Source organism: Arachis ipaensis, chromosome B3 (assembly GCF_059453495.1).
Source record: "Arachis ipaensis isolate K30076 ecotype BB chromosome B3, ASM5945349v1, whole genome shotgun sequence".
Taxonomy (NCBI): domain Eukaryota; kingdom Viridiplantae; phylum Streptophyta; class Magnoliopsida; order Fabales; family Fabaceae; genus Arachis; species Arachis ipaensis.
The window spans coordinates 102629775-102646605 of NC_142438.1; the positions used below are offsets into that span (position 1 = coordinate 102629775).

At 36.2% G+C, this 16831-nt stretch overlaps 1 non-coding gene across 1 annotated transcript; it reads right to left on the reverse strand.

Moving 5' to 3' along the window:
• Positions 1-403: 403 nt before the first annotated feature.
• LOC148571840 (small nucleolar RNA R71) lies at positions 404-511 on the reverse strand. The gene has a single exon (XR_015908438.1). It is a non-coding gene; the product is annotated as a small nucleolar RNA R71 (small nucleolar RNA).
• Between the last annotated feature and the right edge of the window lie 16320 nt (positions 512-16831).

Consider the following 16831-nt stretch of genomic DNA (forward strand, 5'->3'; position numbering starts at 1 on the left):
GGCAGCCATAAATAATAATAATGGTGGAGATGCAAGGAAGATGCTTGGTGACTTTGTTGCACCCACTTCTGATTTCTATGGAAGAAGCATCTCAATTCCTGCAATTGGAGCAACCAACTTTGAGCTTAAGCCTCAATTAGTTTCTCTATTGCAGCAGAATTGCAAGTTTCATGGACTTCCATTGGAAGATCCTCATCAATTCTTAGCTGAATTCTTGCAAATCTGTGATACTGTTAAGACCAATGGGGTTAATCCTGAGGTCTACAGACTTATGCTTTTCCCCTTTGCTGTAAGAGACAGAGCTAAGACATGGTTGGACTCACAACCTAAAGAAAGCCTAAACTCTTGGGAAAAGTTGATCAATGATTTTTTGGCCAAATTCTTTCCACCTCAAAAGTTGAGCAAGCTTAGAGTGAAATTCCAAACCTTCAGACAGAAGGAAGGTGAATCCCTCTATGAAGCTTGGGAAAGATACAAGCAATTGATCAGAAGGTGTCCTTCTGACATGCTTTCAGAATGGAGCATCTTATGGATATTCTATGATGGTCTGTCTGAATTGTCCAAGATGTCATTGGATCACTCTGCTGGTGGATCTCTTCATCTGAAAAAGACGCCTGCAGAAGCCCAGGAACTCATTGAGATGGTTGCAAATAACCAGTTCATGTATACTTCTGAAAGAAATCCTGTGAATAATGGGACAACTCAGAAGAAAGGAGTTCTTGAGATTGATACTCTGAATGCAATATTGGCTCAGAATAAAATATTGACTCAGCAAGTCAATATAATTTCTCAGAGTCTGATTGGAATGCAAGCTACATCCGGCAGTACTAAAGAAGCCTCCCCTGAAGGAGAAGCTTATGACCCTGAGAATCCTGCAATGGAAGAGGTGAATTACATGGGAGAATCCTATGGAAACACCTATAATCCTTCATGGAGGAATCATCCTAATTTCTCATGGAAGGATCAACAAAAGCCTAATCAAGGCTTCAATAATAATGGTGGGAGAAATAGGTTTGGCAAAAGCAAGCCTTTTCCATCATCTTCTGAGCAACAGACAGAGAATTCTAAGCAGAGCCACTCTGACTTGGCAACCATAGTCTTTGATCTATCTAAGACCACTCTCAGTTTCATGACTGAAACAATGTCCTCCATTAGAAATTTAGAGGCACAAGTGTGTCAACTGAGTAAAAGAGTGACTGAAACTCCTCCTAGTACTCTCCCAAGTAATTCTCCCAAGCAATACATAAGAGAATCCAAAAAGAGTGCAAGGCCATAAACACGTCCAACATGGCCGAACCTGAAGGGAGTCAAAAGGCAGTGATTTCCAATGAGGAAGACCTCAAGGGACGTTCACTGGCCATTAAGGAGTTCCCTAATGAGGAACCAAAGGAATCTGAGGCTCATATAGAGACCATAGAGATTCCACTGAACTTACTGTTGCCATTCATGAGCTCTGATAAGTATTCTTCCTCAGAAGAGGATGAAGATATTATTGAAGAGCAAGTTGCTCAGTATCTAGGAGCAATCATGAAGATGAATGCCAAGTTATTTGGTAATGAGACTTGGGAGGATGAACCTCCATTGCTCATCAATGAACTAAATACCTTTGTTCAACAGAAATTACCTTAGAAGAAACCGGATCCCGAAAAGTTCTTAATACCTTGCATCATAGGCACCATGACCTTTAAGAAGGCTCTGTGTGACCTTGGTTCAAGTATAAACTTCATGCCACTCTCTGTAATGGAGAAACTAGGGATCTTTGAGTTACAAGATGCAAGAATCTCACTAGAGATGGCAGACAATTCAAGAAAATAGGCTTATGGACTTGTAGAGGATGTCTTAGTGAAGGTTGAAGGCTTTTACATCCCTGCTGATTTCATAATCCTAGACACTGGGAAGGATGAAGATGAATCCATCATCCTTGGAAGACCCTTCCTAGCCACAGCAAGAGCTGTGATTGATGTGGACAGAGGAGAGTTAGTTCTTAAATTGAATGAGGACTACCTTGTGCTTAAAGCTCAAGGATCTTCTTCCGTAACCATGGAGAGGAAGCATGAGAGGCTTCTCTCAGTACAGAGTAAAACAAAGCCCCCACACTCAACTTCTAAGTTTGGTGTTGGGAGGCCATCATCACGCTCTGAGTCTCTATGAAGCTCTCCAAGAGCTCACTGTCAAGCTATTGACATTAAAGAAGTGCTTGTTGGGAGGCAACCCAATGTTATTTAATTATATTTATTTATTTTCCATTGTTATTTTATATTTTTTTAGGTTGATGATCATGTGAAGTCATAAAAATAACTGCAGAATTAAAGCAAAATAAAAAACAGCATAAAAAATATCACATCCTAGAGGACAGACTTACTGGCGTTTAAACGCCAGTAAGGATAGCAGAATGGGCGTTTAACGCCCAGCCTGGAAGCATTCTGGGCGTTAAATGCCAGAATGGGCAGCACTCTGGGCGTTTAATGCCAGAAAGGGGTGTCTGGCGTCTGGCTGGCGTTAAACGCCAGAAAGGGGCAGTAAACTGGCGTTTAACGCCAGGAAAGGTAGCAGAATTAACGCCAGGAAAGGTAGAAGAGCTGGCGTTAAACACCAGAATTGGCACACAGTGGGCGTTTGAATGCCAGAATAGTGCAGGGAGCAAAATTTCTTGACACCTCAGGATCTGTGGACCCCACAGGATCCCCCTACCCCACCTCTTCTTCTCTCCTCTTCACACCTTTCCATAACACTCTTCCCCCAATACCCTTGACCAATCCCATCAATAACTCTACCCCAAATACCCTTCACCTATCAAATCTTACCTTCTCCTCCATAATCTCTTCACCACTCACATCCATCCATCATAAACCCCACCTACCTCACCATTCAAATTCAAAGCATTTCCCTCCCAAACCCACCCCTTCATGACCGAATTCCCCCTATCTCCTACCTTATAAATACCCCTCATTACTACCTTCAATTTCATACATCATACACACTACTACCCCCTTGGCCGAAACCTTCACTACCCTCCATCTCCTCCATTTTTTCTTCTTCTACTTCTTTCTTTCTTCTTTTGCTCAAGGACGAGAAAACCTTTTAAGTTTGGTGTGGAAAAAGCTCTGCTTTTCTATTTTTCTATAACCACTAATGGCACCTAAGGTTGGAGAAACCTCTAGAAAGAGAAAAGGGAAGGCAATTGCTTCCACCTCCGAGTCATGGGAGATGGAGAGATTCATCTCAAAGCTCCATCAAGACCACTTCAATGAAGTTGTGGCCAAGAAAAAGGTGATTCTCGAGGTCCCCTTCAAGCTCAAAAAGAGTGAATATCCAGAGATCCGACATGAGATTCAAAGAAGAGGTTGGAAAACTCTCACCAACCCAATCCAACAAGTCGGAATCTTAATGGTTCAAGAGTTCTATGCTAATGCATGGATCACTAGGAACCATGACCAAAGTATGAACTCGAACCCAAAGAATTGGCTCACAATATTTCGGGGGAATTACTTGGATTTTAGTCTGAAAAATGTGAGGTTGGCATTCAACTTGCCAATGATGCAAGGAGATCCTCACCCTTTCACTAGAAGGGTCAACTTTGATCAAAGGTTAGACCAAGTCCTTGTGTACATCTGTGTGGAAGGAGCTCAATGGAAGAGAGACTCAAGAGGCAAGCCGGTTCAACTAAGAAGGCTTGACCTTAAACCCGTGGCTAGGGGATGGTTGGAGTTCATCCAACGCTCTATCATTCCTACTAGCAACTAGTCTGAAGTTATAATAGACCGGGGCTATCATGATCCATAGCATCATGAATGGAGAGGAAGTAGAAGTTTATGAGATCATATCCCTAGAACTCTATAAGGTAGCGGACAAGCCCTCTACTTTGGCAAGGTTAGCCTTCTCTCATCTCATTTGTACCCTATGCAATTCAGCTAGAATTGTCATAGAGGAAGACATTCTTATTGAAGGAGACAAGCCCATCACTAAGAAAAGGATGGAGCAAACAAGAGAGCCCACTCATGGACCTCAACAAGAGCATGAGGAAGTTCCTCATCAAGAAATCCCTGAGATGCCTCAAGGGATGCACTTTTCTCCACAAAACTATTGGGAGCAAATCAACACCTCCTTAGGAGAATTGAGTTCCAACATGGGGCAACTAAGGTTGGAGCACCAAGAGCATTCCATCCTCCTCCATGAAATTAGAGAAGACCAAAGAGCCATGAGGGAGGAGCAACAAAGGCAAGGAAAAGACATAGAGGAGCTCAAGCACTCCATAAGATCTTCAAGAGGAAGAACTAGCCGCCATCACTAAGGTGGATCCGTTCTTTAATTTCCTGGTTCTTATTTTCGTGTTTTTCGAAATATATGCTTTATGTTTTGTCTATGTTTGTGTCTTTATTACATGATCATTAGTGTCTAGTGTCTATGTCTTAAATCTATGAATGTCCTATGAATCCTTCACCTTTCTTAAATGAAAAATATTTTTAATTGCAAAAGAACAAGAAGTGCATGGTTTCGAATTCTATCTTGAAATTAGTTTAATTATTTTTTATGTGGTGACAATACTTTTTGTTTTCTGAATGAATGCTTGAACAGTGCATATTTTTGAATTTGTTGTATATGAATATTAAAATTGTTGGCTCTTGAAAGAATAATGGAAAAAGAGAAATGTTATTGATAATCTGAAAAAATCATAAAATTGATTCTTGAAGCAAGAAAAAGCAGTGAATAGACAAAGCTTGCGAAAAAAATATGAAAAAAAAATGTGGCGAAAAAAAAGAAGAAAGAAAAAGAAAAAGCAAGCAGAAAAAGCCAATAGCCCTTTAAACCAAAAGGCAAGGGTAAAAAGGATCCAAGGCTTTGAGCATTAATGGATAGGAGGCCCACAGGAATAAAATCCTGGCCTAAGTGGCTAAATTAAGCTATCCCTAACCATGTGCTTGTGGCGTGAAGGTGTCAAGTGAAAAGCTTGAGACTGAGCGGTTAAAGTCGTGGTCCAAAGCAAAAAGAGTGTGCTTAAGAGCTCTGGGCACCTCTAACTGGGGACTCTAGCAAAGCTGAGTCACAATTTGAAAAGGTTCACCCAGTTATGTGTCTGTGGCATTTATGTATCTGGTGGTAATACTGGAAAACAAAGTGCTTAGGGTCACGGCCAAGACTCATAAAGTAGCTGTGTTCAAGAATCAACATACTGAACTAGGAGAATCAATAACATTATCTAAATTCTGAGTTCCTATAGATGCCAATCATTCTAAACTTCAAAGGATAAAGTGATATGCCAAAATTGTTCAGAAGCAAAAAGGCTACAAGTCCCGCTCATCTAATTGAAGCTAATCTTCATTGATAAGTTTGGAATTCATTGTATATTCTCTTCTTTTCATCCTATTTTATTTTTAGTTGCTTGGGGACAAGCAACAATTTAAGTTTGGTGTTGTGATGAGCGGATAATTTATACCCTTTTTGGCATTGTTTTTACATAGTTTTTAGTATGTTTTAGTTATTTTTTATTATATTTCTATTAGTTTTTATTCAAAAATCATATTTCTGGACTTTACTATGATTTTGTGTATTTTTCTATGATTTCAGGTATTTTCTGGCTGAAATTGAGGGACCTGAGCAAAAATCTGATTCATAGGCTGAAAAAGGACTGCAGATGCTGTTGGATTCTGATCCTGCTGCACTTGAAGTAGATTTTCTGGCGTTACAGATACCCAATTGGCGCGCTCTCAATTGCGTTGGAAAGTAGACATCCTGGGCTTTCCAGCAATATATAATAGTTCATACTTTGCTCGAGATTTGATGGCCCAAACTGGCATCCAAAGCCAGCCTAAAACATCTTGGCGTAAAACACCCAAACTGGCACCAAAATTGGAGTTAAACGCCCAAACTGGCACCAAAGCTGGCGTTTAACTCCAGGAACAGCCTATGCACATGTAAAGCTCAATGCTCAGCCCAAGCACATACCAAGTGGGCCCCGGAAGTGGATTTCTGCACAATCAGCACTTAGTTACTCATTTTCTGTAAACATAGGTTACTAGTTTAGTATAAAAACTACTTTTAGAGATTTATTTTACATCTTTGGAATATCTTTTGATCACTTTGATCTTTGAGACCATTGTTCACGTTTGGGGGCTGGCCATTCGGCCATGCCTAGACCTTTTTCACTTATGTATTTTCAACGGTGGAGTTTCTACACCCCAGAGATTAAGGTGTGGAGCTCTGCTATTCTTCATGAATTAATGCAAGTACTATTATTTTTCAATTCAATTCACGCCTACTTCTTCTCCAAGATATACTCTCGTACTTAATTCAGTTAAGTCAGAATGAAAGGGTGGCCCGTGACAATCACTCACTATCTTCGTTACTCGCTTATCCAAGATCCGTGTGCCTGATAACCACAAACGGTCTACATGATGTTCAACGTAGTCATTGGACGACAGCCGGAGCATATTCTCTTGGGTATCTAATACACGGACCGAGTCTGTGAGATTAGTATCTTCATGGTATAGGCTAGAACAATTGGCTGCATTCCTAGGATCCGAAAAGTCTAAACCTTGTCTGTGGTATTCCGAGTAGGATCTGGGAAGGAATGACTGTGACGAGCTTCAAACCTGCGAATGTTGGGCGCAAGTGAGTGTGCAAAAGGATCAGTGGATTCTATTCTGATGCTAGCAAGAACCGACAGATGATTAGCCATGCGGTAGCTGTACCTGGTATTTTTCATCCGAGACGGAAAATCCGACAGTTGATTAGCCATGCAGAAACCGTAGAGGATCATTTTCACTGAGAGGATCCTACAGCTTGCCATGGAAGGAGGTAACGCATGGTTGGAAGAAGGCAATAGGAAAGCAGAGGTTCAGAAGCAACAAAGCATCTCCATACGCTTATCTGAAATTCCCACCAATGAATTACATAAGTAACTTTATCTTATTTTCTGTTTTATTTATATTCTAATTATCAAAACCTCATAACCATTTGGATCCTCCTGACTGAGATTTACAAGATGACCATAGCTTGCTTCAAGCTGACAATCTCCGTGGGATCGACCCTTACTCACGTAAGGTTTATTACTTGGACGACCCAGTGCACTTGCTGGTTAGTTGTGCGGAGATGTGAAAAGTGTGAATCACAATTTTCGTGCACCAGCCCCGGAAGTGGATTTTAGTACTAAAAGACTGTTTTACCTTTTCTTATGTAGATACATATGATGAATGTCTACCCTATGGCTCGTGATATTACTTTTCGGTTCAAAATGCCAACCCGACATATCCCTGGGATGTTGCCTTTCTGCCACGACTAGGGATATAGTGCCCTGCTCACTCTTTCTTTATCTTGTGCCCCGCGAGTTATAGTGCCCGGCACACTCTTTCGGGTTATAGTGCCCGAGTTCACTCTGGCAGTAGAAAGGTTGTGTGAGCGGGAGACTGCCACAGCCCTTATATCTCAACGTTGGCGGGACACTGCCTCGGCCCCTACGCCGGCACCGCTACCTCGACAAGCGGGAGACTGCCACAGCCCTTGCCAAAGGCGCATAGCGACTTTCCAAAAACCAATGCATGTCACCTGAGCGGGAGACTGCCACAGTCCTCACATCCGAACGTAGGTGGGAGACTGCCACAGCCCCTACGATGGTGGACAATGCACTTCACAACCACATTCTCAAACTCGTCATCAATTTCCAATTTCTAAAATCAATTTCCTTTAAAACCAAAACTCATTTCCTTAGTAACATTTTCCAAAACTCCAAACAACTTCAAAATCATATCAATTGTAAATCTCTTCCAAAAGTCATCAAAATCATTCATTTAAAATCAGGATTTGGTAATGAAATTTCACAGCAGAGTCTCAAAGGTTTAGGGGAGAACAACCTATCTCAATTCCTTAAAAAATTATTGAAAACTCTTAAAATCATAGCTTCTTGGTTTAAGTAAATAGAAACAGAATTTATTATAAAATATAAGTCAAAAAGTCCCAAACCCAATTCAAAACCAATTCACTTAAAATGAAACCAATCCATTTAAATCAAAACCACTTTCAAGTTCCCTCTCAAAAATCAATTCTCCGACTTCTTCCAAAACGTCACAAACGCAATTATTCAATCAAAGTCCAATTTCCTTTAAAATCACTAAGAGCTCCTCTGAACGAAATCATTAAGTCCAACTAAAAACATAATCCCTTTTTATATTTAAAATAGATATTAGAACATAATACTTTTCTTCAGTGATTTAAAATCGGAAAGTAATTCTTTTCTAAATAAATCGAACTCAAGACACATAGTTTTCTTAAATAAATTAAACTCGAAAACAAAACTATTTTATTAATAAGTCAAATGATACAATTTCCCAAATCCAAACCTTTCTAAATAACCTTTCAAACAAAGTCTCATATTTTTATAGAAATTTCGGTAGCACCTCTGATGAGCGGATAATTGATACGCTTTTTGGCATTGTTTTTAAGTAGTTTTCAATATGTTTTAATTACTTTTTAGTATATTTTTATTAGTTTTTATTCAAAATTCACATTTCTGGACTTTGGTATAAGTTTGTGTATTTTTCTGTGATTTCAGGTATTTTCTGGCTAAAATTGAGGGACCTGAGCAAAAATCTGATTCAGGGGCTGAAAAAGGACTGCAGATTTTGTTAGATTCTGACCTCCCTGCACTCGAAGTGGAATTTCTGGAGCTACAGAAGCCCAATTGGTGCGCTCTCAATTGCGTTGGAAAGTAGACATTCTGGGCTTTTCAGCAATATATAATAGTTTATACTTTTCTCGAGATTTGATGGCCCAAATTGGCGTTCCAAGTCAGCATAAAAATTCTGGCGTCAAAATGCCAGAACTGGCATAAAAGCTAGAGTTAAACGCCCAAACTGGCACCAAAGCTGGCGTTTAACTCCAAGAAAAGTCTCTACATGTGAAAGCTTCAACGCTCAGCCCAAGCACACACCAAGTGGGCCCGAAAGTGGATTTCTGCATCATTTACTCATTTCTGTAAACCCTAGGTTACTAGTTCTCTATAAATAGGACCTTTTGCTATTGTATTTTCATCTTTTAATCGGGGATCAATCTTTAGTTCATCTCTTGATCTCTTGATCACGTTTTGAGGGCTGGCCTCACGGCCATGCCTAGACCTTTTGTTCTTATGTATTTTTAACGGTGGAGTTTCTACACCCCATAGATTAAGGTGTGGAGCTCTGTTGTTCCTCATGAATTAATGCAAAGTACTATTGTTTTTCTATTCAATTCAAGATTATTTTTATTCCAAGATATTCATTCATACTTCAACCTGATGAATGTGATGATCCGTGACACTCATCATCATTCTCACCTATGAACGCGTGCCTGACAACCACTTCCATTCTATCTGCAATAGCTTGAGTGTGTATCTCTTAGCCTCCATTCCGAAAGATCGGAGTCTTCGTGATATAAGTTAGAATTATTGGCAGCATTCTTGAGATCCAGAAAGTCTAAACATTGTCTGTGGTATTCCAAGTAGGATCTGGGATGGGATGACTGTGACGAGCTTCACACTCGTGAGTGTTGGGCGTAGTGACAGACGCAAAAGGATCAATGGATCCTATTCCAACATGATCGAGAACCAACAGCTAATTAGCCGTGCGGTGACAGCGCATTTGGACCATTTTCACTGAGAGGACGGGAGGTAGCCATTGACAACGGTGATACCCAACATACAGCTTGCCATGAAAAGGAGTATAAATGATTGGATGAAGACAATAGGAAAGTAGAAGTTCAGGAGGAACAAAGCATCTTCATACGCTTATCTGAAATTCTCACCAATGAATTACATAAGTATCTCTATCTTATCTTATATTTTATTATATTTTAATTATCAATTCTCCATAACCATTTGAATCCGCCTGACTGAGATTTACAAGATGACCATAGCTTGCTTCAAGCCGACAATCTCCGTGGGATCGACCCTTACTCATGTAAGGTTTATTACTTGGACGACCCAGTGCACTTGCTGGTTATTTGTGCGGAGTTGTGAAAAGGAGTTGAGATTACAATCATGCGTACCAAGTTGTTGGCGCCATTGATGATCACAATTTCGTGCACCAACCTCCCCTAAAACTTGGACTTTGTCACCCTTTTCGGGTCCCAACCAAACCATTCCGCAATCCTTTCCAATGGGTTCAAGACCAAATCAGTTCAAAAATAAAGCTGATTCCAATAATTCATATCTTAAGGAACCCGATTCAAAATCAAATCAATTTCTATGAATCAAACTCATTTTGAAAACTTTAAAGAATTAACTCAGCAACCACCAGTTTAGCAAAATCAGTCAATAATTAAATCAAACAATAATCATAATTATCCAACACAGCCAGACAATACATAAGACTTATACAATCACTAAAAAGTGTAATTCTCTCATCAATATCTATTTATAACAATTCCAAATTATAAAATAGAATTTTTAGAAAATTCCCCTACCTCGATTGTTGAAACTCGAATACTCTAAGACGAGTCACAACTCATTTTCTCTCGGCCTGCAACTGCGGCAGCCGTAACCTCAGCTCCAATCCACTTTCTCAACAATCACTATGACTCTAATCGCAACATATAATAATCAGAATTTGACTCTACGTTACCAAAACTTCAGAGTCTATAACCAAACATAACGTAATATTAACGCATGGATTTTCGAAACATAAACACTTACTGTAATAACAAAACAAAGCAGCCGCGACTCTAAATCGACCCGGCAGCAGCTCCGCCAATAACCTCGAGCGATAGTGGCGAGCAAAATCTCCGGTGACGGCAACTGTAACAACCACGCAGTGTCAAAATCTTGCCGGAACCCTAAAAGAACAAAAAAACCAAACTTAAAACCCTTACCGACAGTATTTTCCGGCGACGGCAGCGGCATTTTTTGGTGGCAAAGCACGGCGGCGTGGTTGGTTCCTCCTCCAGTAGCGGCTTCCCTTCTAGGTTCTCTCTCTTACTCGCGGATCCTCTCTCTCCCCACAGCTCTACTTGACGGCGACGGACTCAGAGGTGGCGACAACACCACACACAGCAACAGTCCGCGATGATGGCGATGGCGGCGCTGGCTTCATGGCGAGGATGACAGCGCAGACAGCTGCAACAGTGGCGATGGGCTTCACGGCGAGGACGACGCAAGGTAGCGGCGGTTCGCGAGGATGGCGTGAGCTCCTCCCTTCTCTACCAGCGCTCTCCTTCTTTCTCAGATCTCCTCTCTCCCTTGCCAACAACGGCGGCAGCGGTGGTAGTGACACCCACCGCGTTGCCTTCCTCTTCTTTCCCCCTTCTCCCTTTCCCGCAGCTCCCTTCCCCATTTCCCTTTCTTTCTTTTTTCTTTTTCCTTCCAGCTGAAGTTGCGTGTGTGTGTTGTGATTTGGGGGGGGGGGAGGGGGGCTTGGTTAGGGTTTGGTGAAGTGAGTGTGTGTGAAAATTAGGGTTAGGGTTAGATGTAAAAATCAGGGTTTTAATTTGGGAATTTTGGGTTTAGTTAGAGTAGAATAACTTTAAATAAAATTAGGACATAGGTTATTAATTTAAAAATCTGATTAAATTCTTAAAAATTGTTTTACAATATTATTTGTTGTACCAAAATACTAATTAATTTAAAATCAAATATTGTAATTGAAATTATAAGATATTAAGATTAATTTTCTTTATTTCTAAAACTTAAAGTATTGAATTATAAAGAATATCAACTATTTAAATTAAATCATATAAAATTCTTATTATTTCATAACTGCTAACGTTATAATTTTTTAAATGTAGAAAATAACTCAATAATTATAAAATTGAATAAGGATCTTAATTTATTTCAAATTCAATTAATCAAAACTTGCTTTAATTATCTTTAATAAAGAAATTTCTGAAATTAAAGTTACAAAAATAATTAAATTTGAAATTAGTTTATAATAAACCTTTTCAAAAGTTTTGGGTCTTACACTCATCATAATCAACAATTCGAGCAATCCATTCGACTTGCCTAGCCAAACACTCATACTTTATTTTATTATCAGCCATTATAGGAATTAAAATGGTATTCATTTATTGAGTTAACAAATAGACTAAATCATGATGACTCTCGTCAATATGTTGTCAAAAAGCAACCATAGACACTGAGTTATTGAATGTCGAACTGATGTGGTAATCTCGACTCATTTCAAAATGAGAAAGTTGATTATTAACCGCACCTGGCACATCTCCAAATCTAACTGGAGGCGTAAAACTATCCATGGGTTAGGTGTAACCTGGACGAAGACTAAAATGAGGCCAACCTGCAGTTACCGGCGATTGAATTTGAGTTAGAGAAACTCGAGGACGTGGGTTACGTCCACTACCCCCACTGGTCACATTATTAACCACAATATTCTCTCTAAAACCATTTCCATAATTTTGAATATTTATTTCTACTTAGGATGTTACACTTGCAGAAGTCTGTGCTACAACTTTAGGGACATTATTGTTTAATGAAGATTCTATATTGTTGTTTGAAGTCTCTTTAGCGATACTAATAATTCTACCACTCCGAAGTTGCATGCACTAAATTAATACCATATCAAAAAGAAAGATCTTTGACATAATTTCACAAAAATTATTTTACTGGGCGTACCAATTTGTTATGCAGATTTTATAAATCTTAGTTGGTTCGATATCTATGATTTGGGAGCAAAACATACTCCTCTTTTATGAGTACTAGTTTTTCTTTATGCACCAAAGACTTTACTTTAAAAAAATAAAAAGTGAATATAAAATAATATGCAGACTAGAATAAAGTTCTTTAAATTCAAAAAGAAAGAGATTATCGAAAAATAAATGCTTCAATTTAAAGAAAGTAACTAATGCCTTCAACAAAGTTGAAGGACTTTGAAATTAAAATGACAATTCAGAACTTTAAAGAAGAAAGAAAAAGACTTTGCAAAAGAAAGGTAAACTGCATTGAAAAGAAATTATAGGAAATTGAAAAAAAATGTAAAGACATGAAAGAAATTCTGTAGAAAATAAACTCGTGGCAGATTCAGATAGTCGCTAGAATATGAGTGTACGAGAGTATTTTCTGAAAACAAATTCCAACCACTTGTCTCTTTCGAGGCCCGTTGATTTATAGATTAATCTGACCAATCTTGTCTTGTCAAGTCTTGCTTCTGAAGAATTCAAAAAATAACTGTTCCCACCAAATGTAAAACCAAATAATTGTCCTTGTGCACCGCATCATCAATCTTGACATGTTTGTCAGCTTCATTTTTTGATGGGCTATGTCAAATCAACAACCCTTCTATCAATATCCATTTTTCAAGTCGACACTCTTAAAACTTCGACCAATAACCCTTCGATTAATGAACTCTTCAACTGAAAAATTCATTATCTAACTGATATGCTTTAAAATAGAATAAATAAATTTTTAATTAATACTAAATTAACAATTAAAATGATTGATAATTAATATAATTATATATTTATTATAGTCATTAATTATAGCTATTAACTTAATATATTTTATACCTATGATTATTTTCTTTTATATATAAATTTTAACCAAATGATTATTTTCTTATATGTTTATAAACTTTTTAGTGCAACTATTAATGTTTTATTAATTTTTTTGTGTATTGATTATTTAAAATTATACATAAGAAAAGTCACAATTTATTATTTGTTTACAATAACTTCAAATAATTGATTAAAATATTCATCATATCTTAAATTATTATATATAGATATTTTATTACAACGTCAATAAATTTTTTTAATACAACTCATAGTATTTTTATTTAGCTTTTGTTAAATTAATAATTGAAAAATATAAGTTATTGTTAGCAACATTTTTTAACTTAATTATTGAATTTTTTTCTTAGTTATACTAGAAGTCAATAAAAATAAATTTATAAATCAAAATAAAAATGTATATTAAAAAAATTAAAAAGCAACCTATCCAAAAATAATAGTCATAAAATATAAATTGAGATAATAATTAAAATTTCTCTAAAATTAATTTAATCAAATTCTAACATTTAAACTAAATTATTTAAATAATATATAAATTATTCTAGACCTTAGACACATATAAATTAGAGTCATTTTCGGAACGATAATCAACTGAAATAATGTCATCAACTTAAACATTTAGAATTCGTGCAAATTTAGAGTATCTTCATCATCCGCTATTTATGTAATGCGGCAATGTATAGAATAAGCATACCAAAAAACAAATTGACATTTATTTTCATCGATGACATTGCATTGACGCACAAAAAAGGTGGTAGTTTCTGGAAAAAAAAATCATAATATGTTATAAAAAATATTTTGATTATGAAAAATTTAAAAGAAGAAAATTTAAACATAATATCAATATTTGAAATTACATCTCCACTACGAAAATTTGGTGGCACACGTAAAAAGTATAGAGGGATGGAATTTGAATTTGGCCTATAAAGCTCCTTAGAAGCAGTTGCTCAATTAAAAATCGAGTTCCTTCTAAGAAAACTAACATTATCCACATTCCATTAGGTTGGTTATAATATATGAGTAGATCCAATCATTTTTCAATAAAATAGAGTTTATTGACCATTCGTTGAACTCTTACATCCATGTAAATAGAACCCGGATTAGTGAATATAATCCTAGGTAGTATTTGATGGATGTGGTGCATTGTAAATGATTACGGCAAAGAATAATTGCGTCGTAAGGTTAGATGGAAAAAAAGCTTGAGTAAGAATAATAATCAAATTATCAAAAGAATAATAGAATGTGTACATTAATAAAATATTGTTAAAAGTTATAGGTTATACCTTTACAGAGTCAATTTCGATGAAAAACGAAGAATATATTTTTGTTGTGTGAAGTAGTCAAGAAAAAATAATAAATTAAAAAATTAAACAAAATACTTTGGTTCTAAATATTAGACTCATAAATCTCATACATGGCACTATGTATAACCTTTAGTATATCAATTTATGTGTTATTAATATACATGTGCATAACAAAATTATTACCGTAAATATAATATAAATAGTAATTATATTATAATTATTGACAATTAGAATGATTAATAATTAATATAATTAGAATGATTGATAATTTGTTTAATTATTCATTAAATATTGATTTTTATATAATTATAAAAAAATATTTTCTTAAAATAAGATGAGAAGAAAGAGATGTTATTAATGTAAATATCATATAAATGTTAATTATGTATGATTAAAAATTAGTATAATTAGAATGATTGATAATAAAAATGATTGATAATTAGTATAATTATTTATTAAACACTAATTTTATATAACTACAAAAAAGTATACTTTTCTAAAATAAATTGAAGAAAGAGAGGTATGTATACTAACACCAAAATATATCATATCAATATTTTTGGTATTAGAATACTATCCGTTTTAAAAGAATATAATTATTTAGAAAGAAAAAAGATAGAACAAGTTTAATATCGTCTTATTTTTTACACTCCAAACACAAACATGAAACAAGCTTTACTAAAATCATAAAATGTATAGAAAAGTCAAAAGCCTAAGTGATAGTAAAATAGAGGGTTAAGTATGATTTGCTCCCTAAGGTAGGGGTTGAAAATTTTTTTCGTCCCGAATCTTTTTTTTTTTTTGCATTTCGAATTCGTCCCTAAGGTATAACTTGATTTTAAATTGTTATTCGAACCAAAATATCCCTTCCATTCTTCACCAAAATCCTCATTTTCTATTTTTATTTTTTTTCTCCATCACAGCATCATCTCTTTTTTTTTCTTCTTTTTCATCAAAGCATCAGCAACAATAAGAATGAAACAATGTAATAAACATAAAAAAAAAAAAAAAACAGAAATAGAAATAAAAAAATAAATCTGTATAATCTCCATCACTATCTCTCTCAACTCCAAAGAACAACAACAAAAGAAACTAAAGTAGAAGCAACTAGAAGCATCAACAACAACAATGAATAATAGAATCAGAATCAAAAACAGAAGAAACTGAAGCAAAATAACCATGGAAGCAGAATAGAATTAGAATCAACAATAATAATAGAATAAGAAATAATGTAATTAACAAAATCAATAAATTCACAAATAAAAAAATTTCACAATATAAATTAACAGAAGAATGAGCAATGTAATTGACAAAATCAACAAATCAAAAACAGAATTGGAACCATAGGGAGGACCAGCAGTGAGGACGCAAAGCAGTGGCAAGGACGCGAAGTACAGCAGCGAGTGACGAGAAGCAGCGACGACCAGCGAGGAGGAGGAGCAGAAATGGCGAGCGGCGTGCAACGTCCACCCTTACGGATCTGTTGGCGTCGACGTCCGTCCGTCCCTCGCCCTTCCCCTCGTCTGTCCCTCACCCTTTCTCTTCTCCCTTCTTTGTCTTCCCCTCTGACCTTCCCCCTTCTTCTTCTTCGGTTTTGCGCTTTTCCTTTTTCTCGTGTTTTCTTTTTTTTTTTATTTTATATTTTTTTAATTAGGAGTAGTTTAGTAATAAAAATTTAAATTTTGATAAAAAAGACGATTTTAAAATTAAGTTAAACTTTAGAGACATTTTATATACAAAAAAAAGTTAAAGATAAAAAAAATTTTAAACCTATACTTTAAGAATTAAAATTGTAATTAATCCTAAAATAGAAGAACACGTTTTTGGAATAGTGTCAAACTAATTGGAGTTGATTTGGAAGGTTATATCAATTAGAATAAACTGGAAAACCGCTAATAACTTCTATAAATTTTTGGTACTTCATGTGCCTATAAAACATATGTTATGGGAAATGAAATGTGTCGTCTTAGATGTTAAATTTGCATAAACTTATAGTCTAAATATTTAGAGGTGAGATTATTTATCTTGATCCAATATTCCATCCA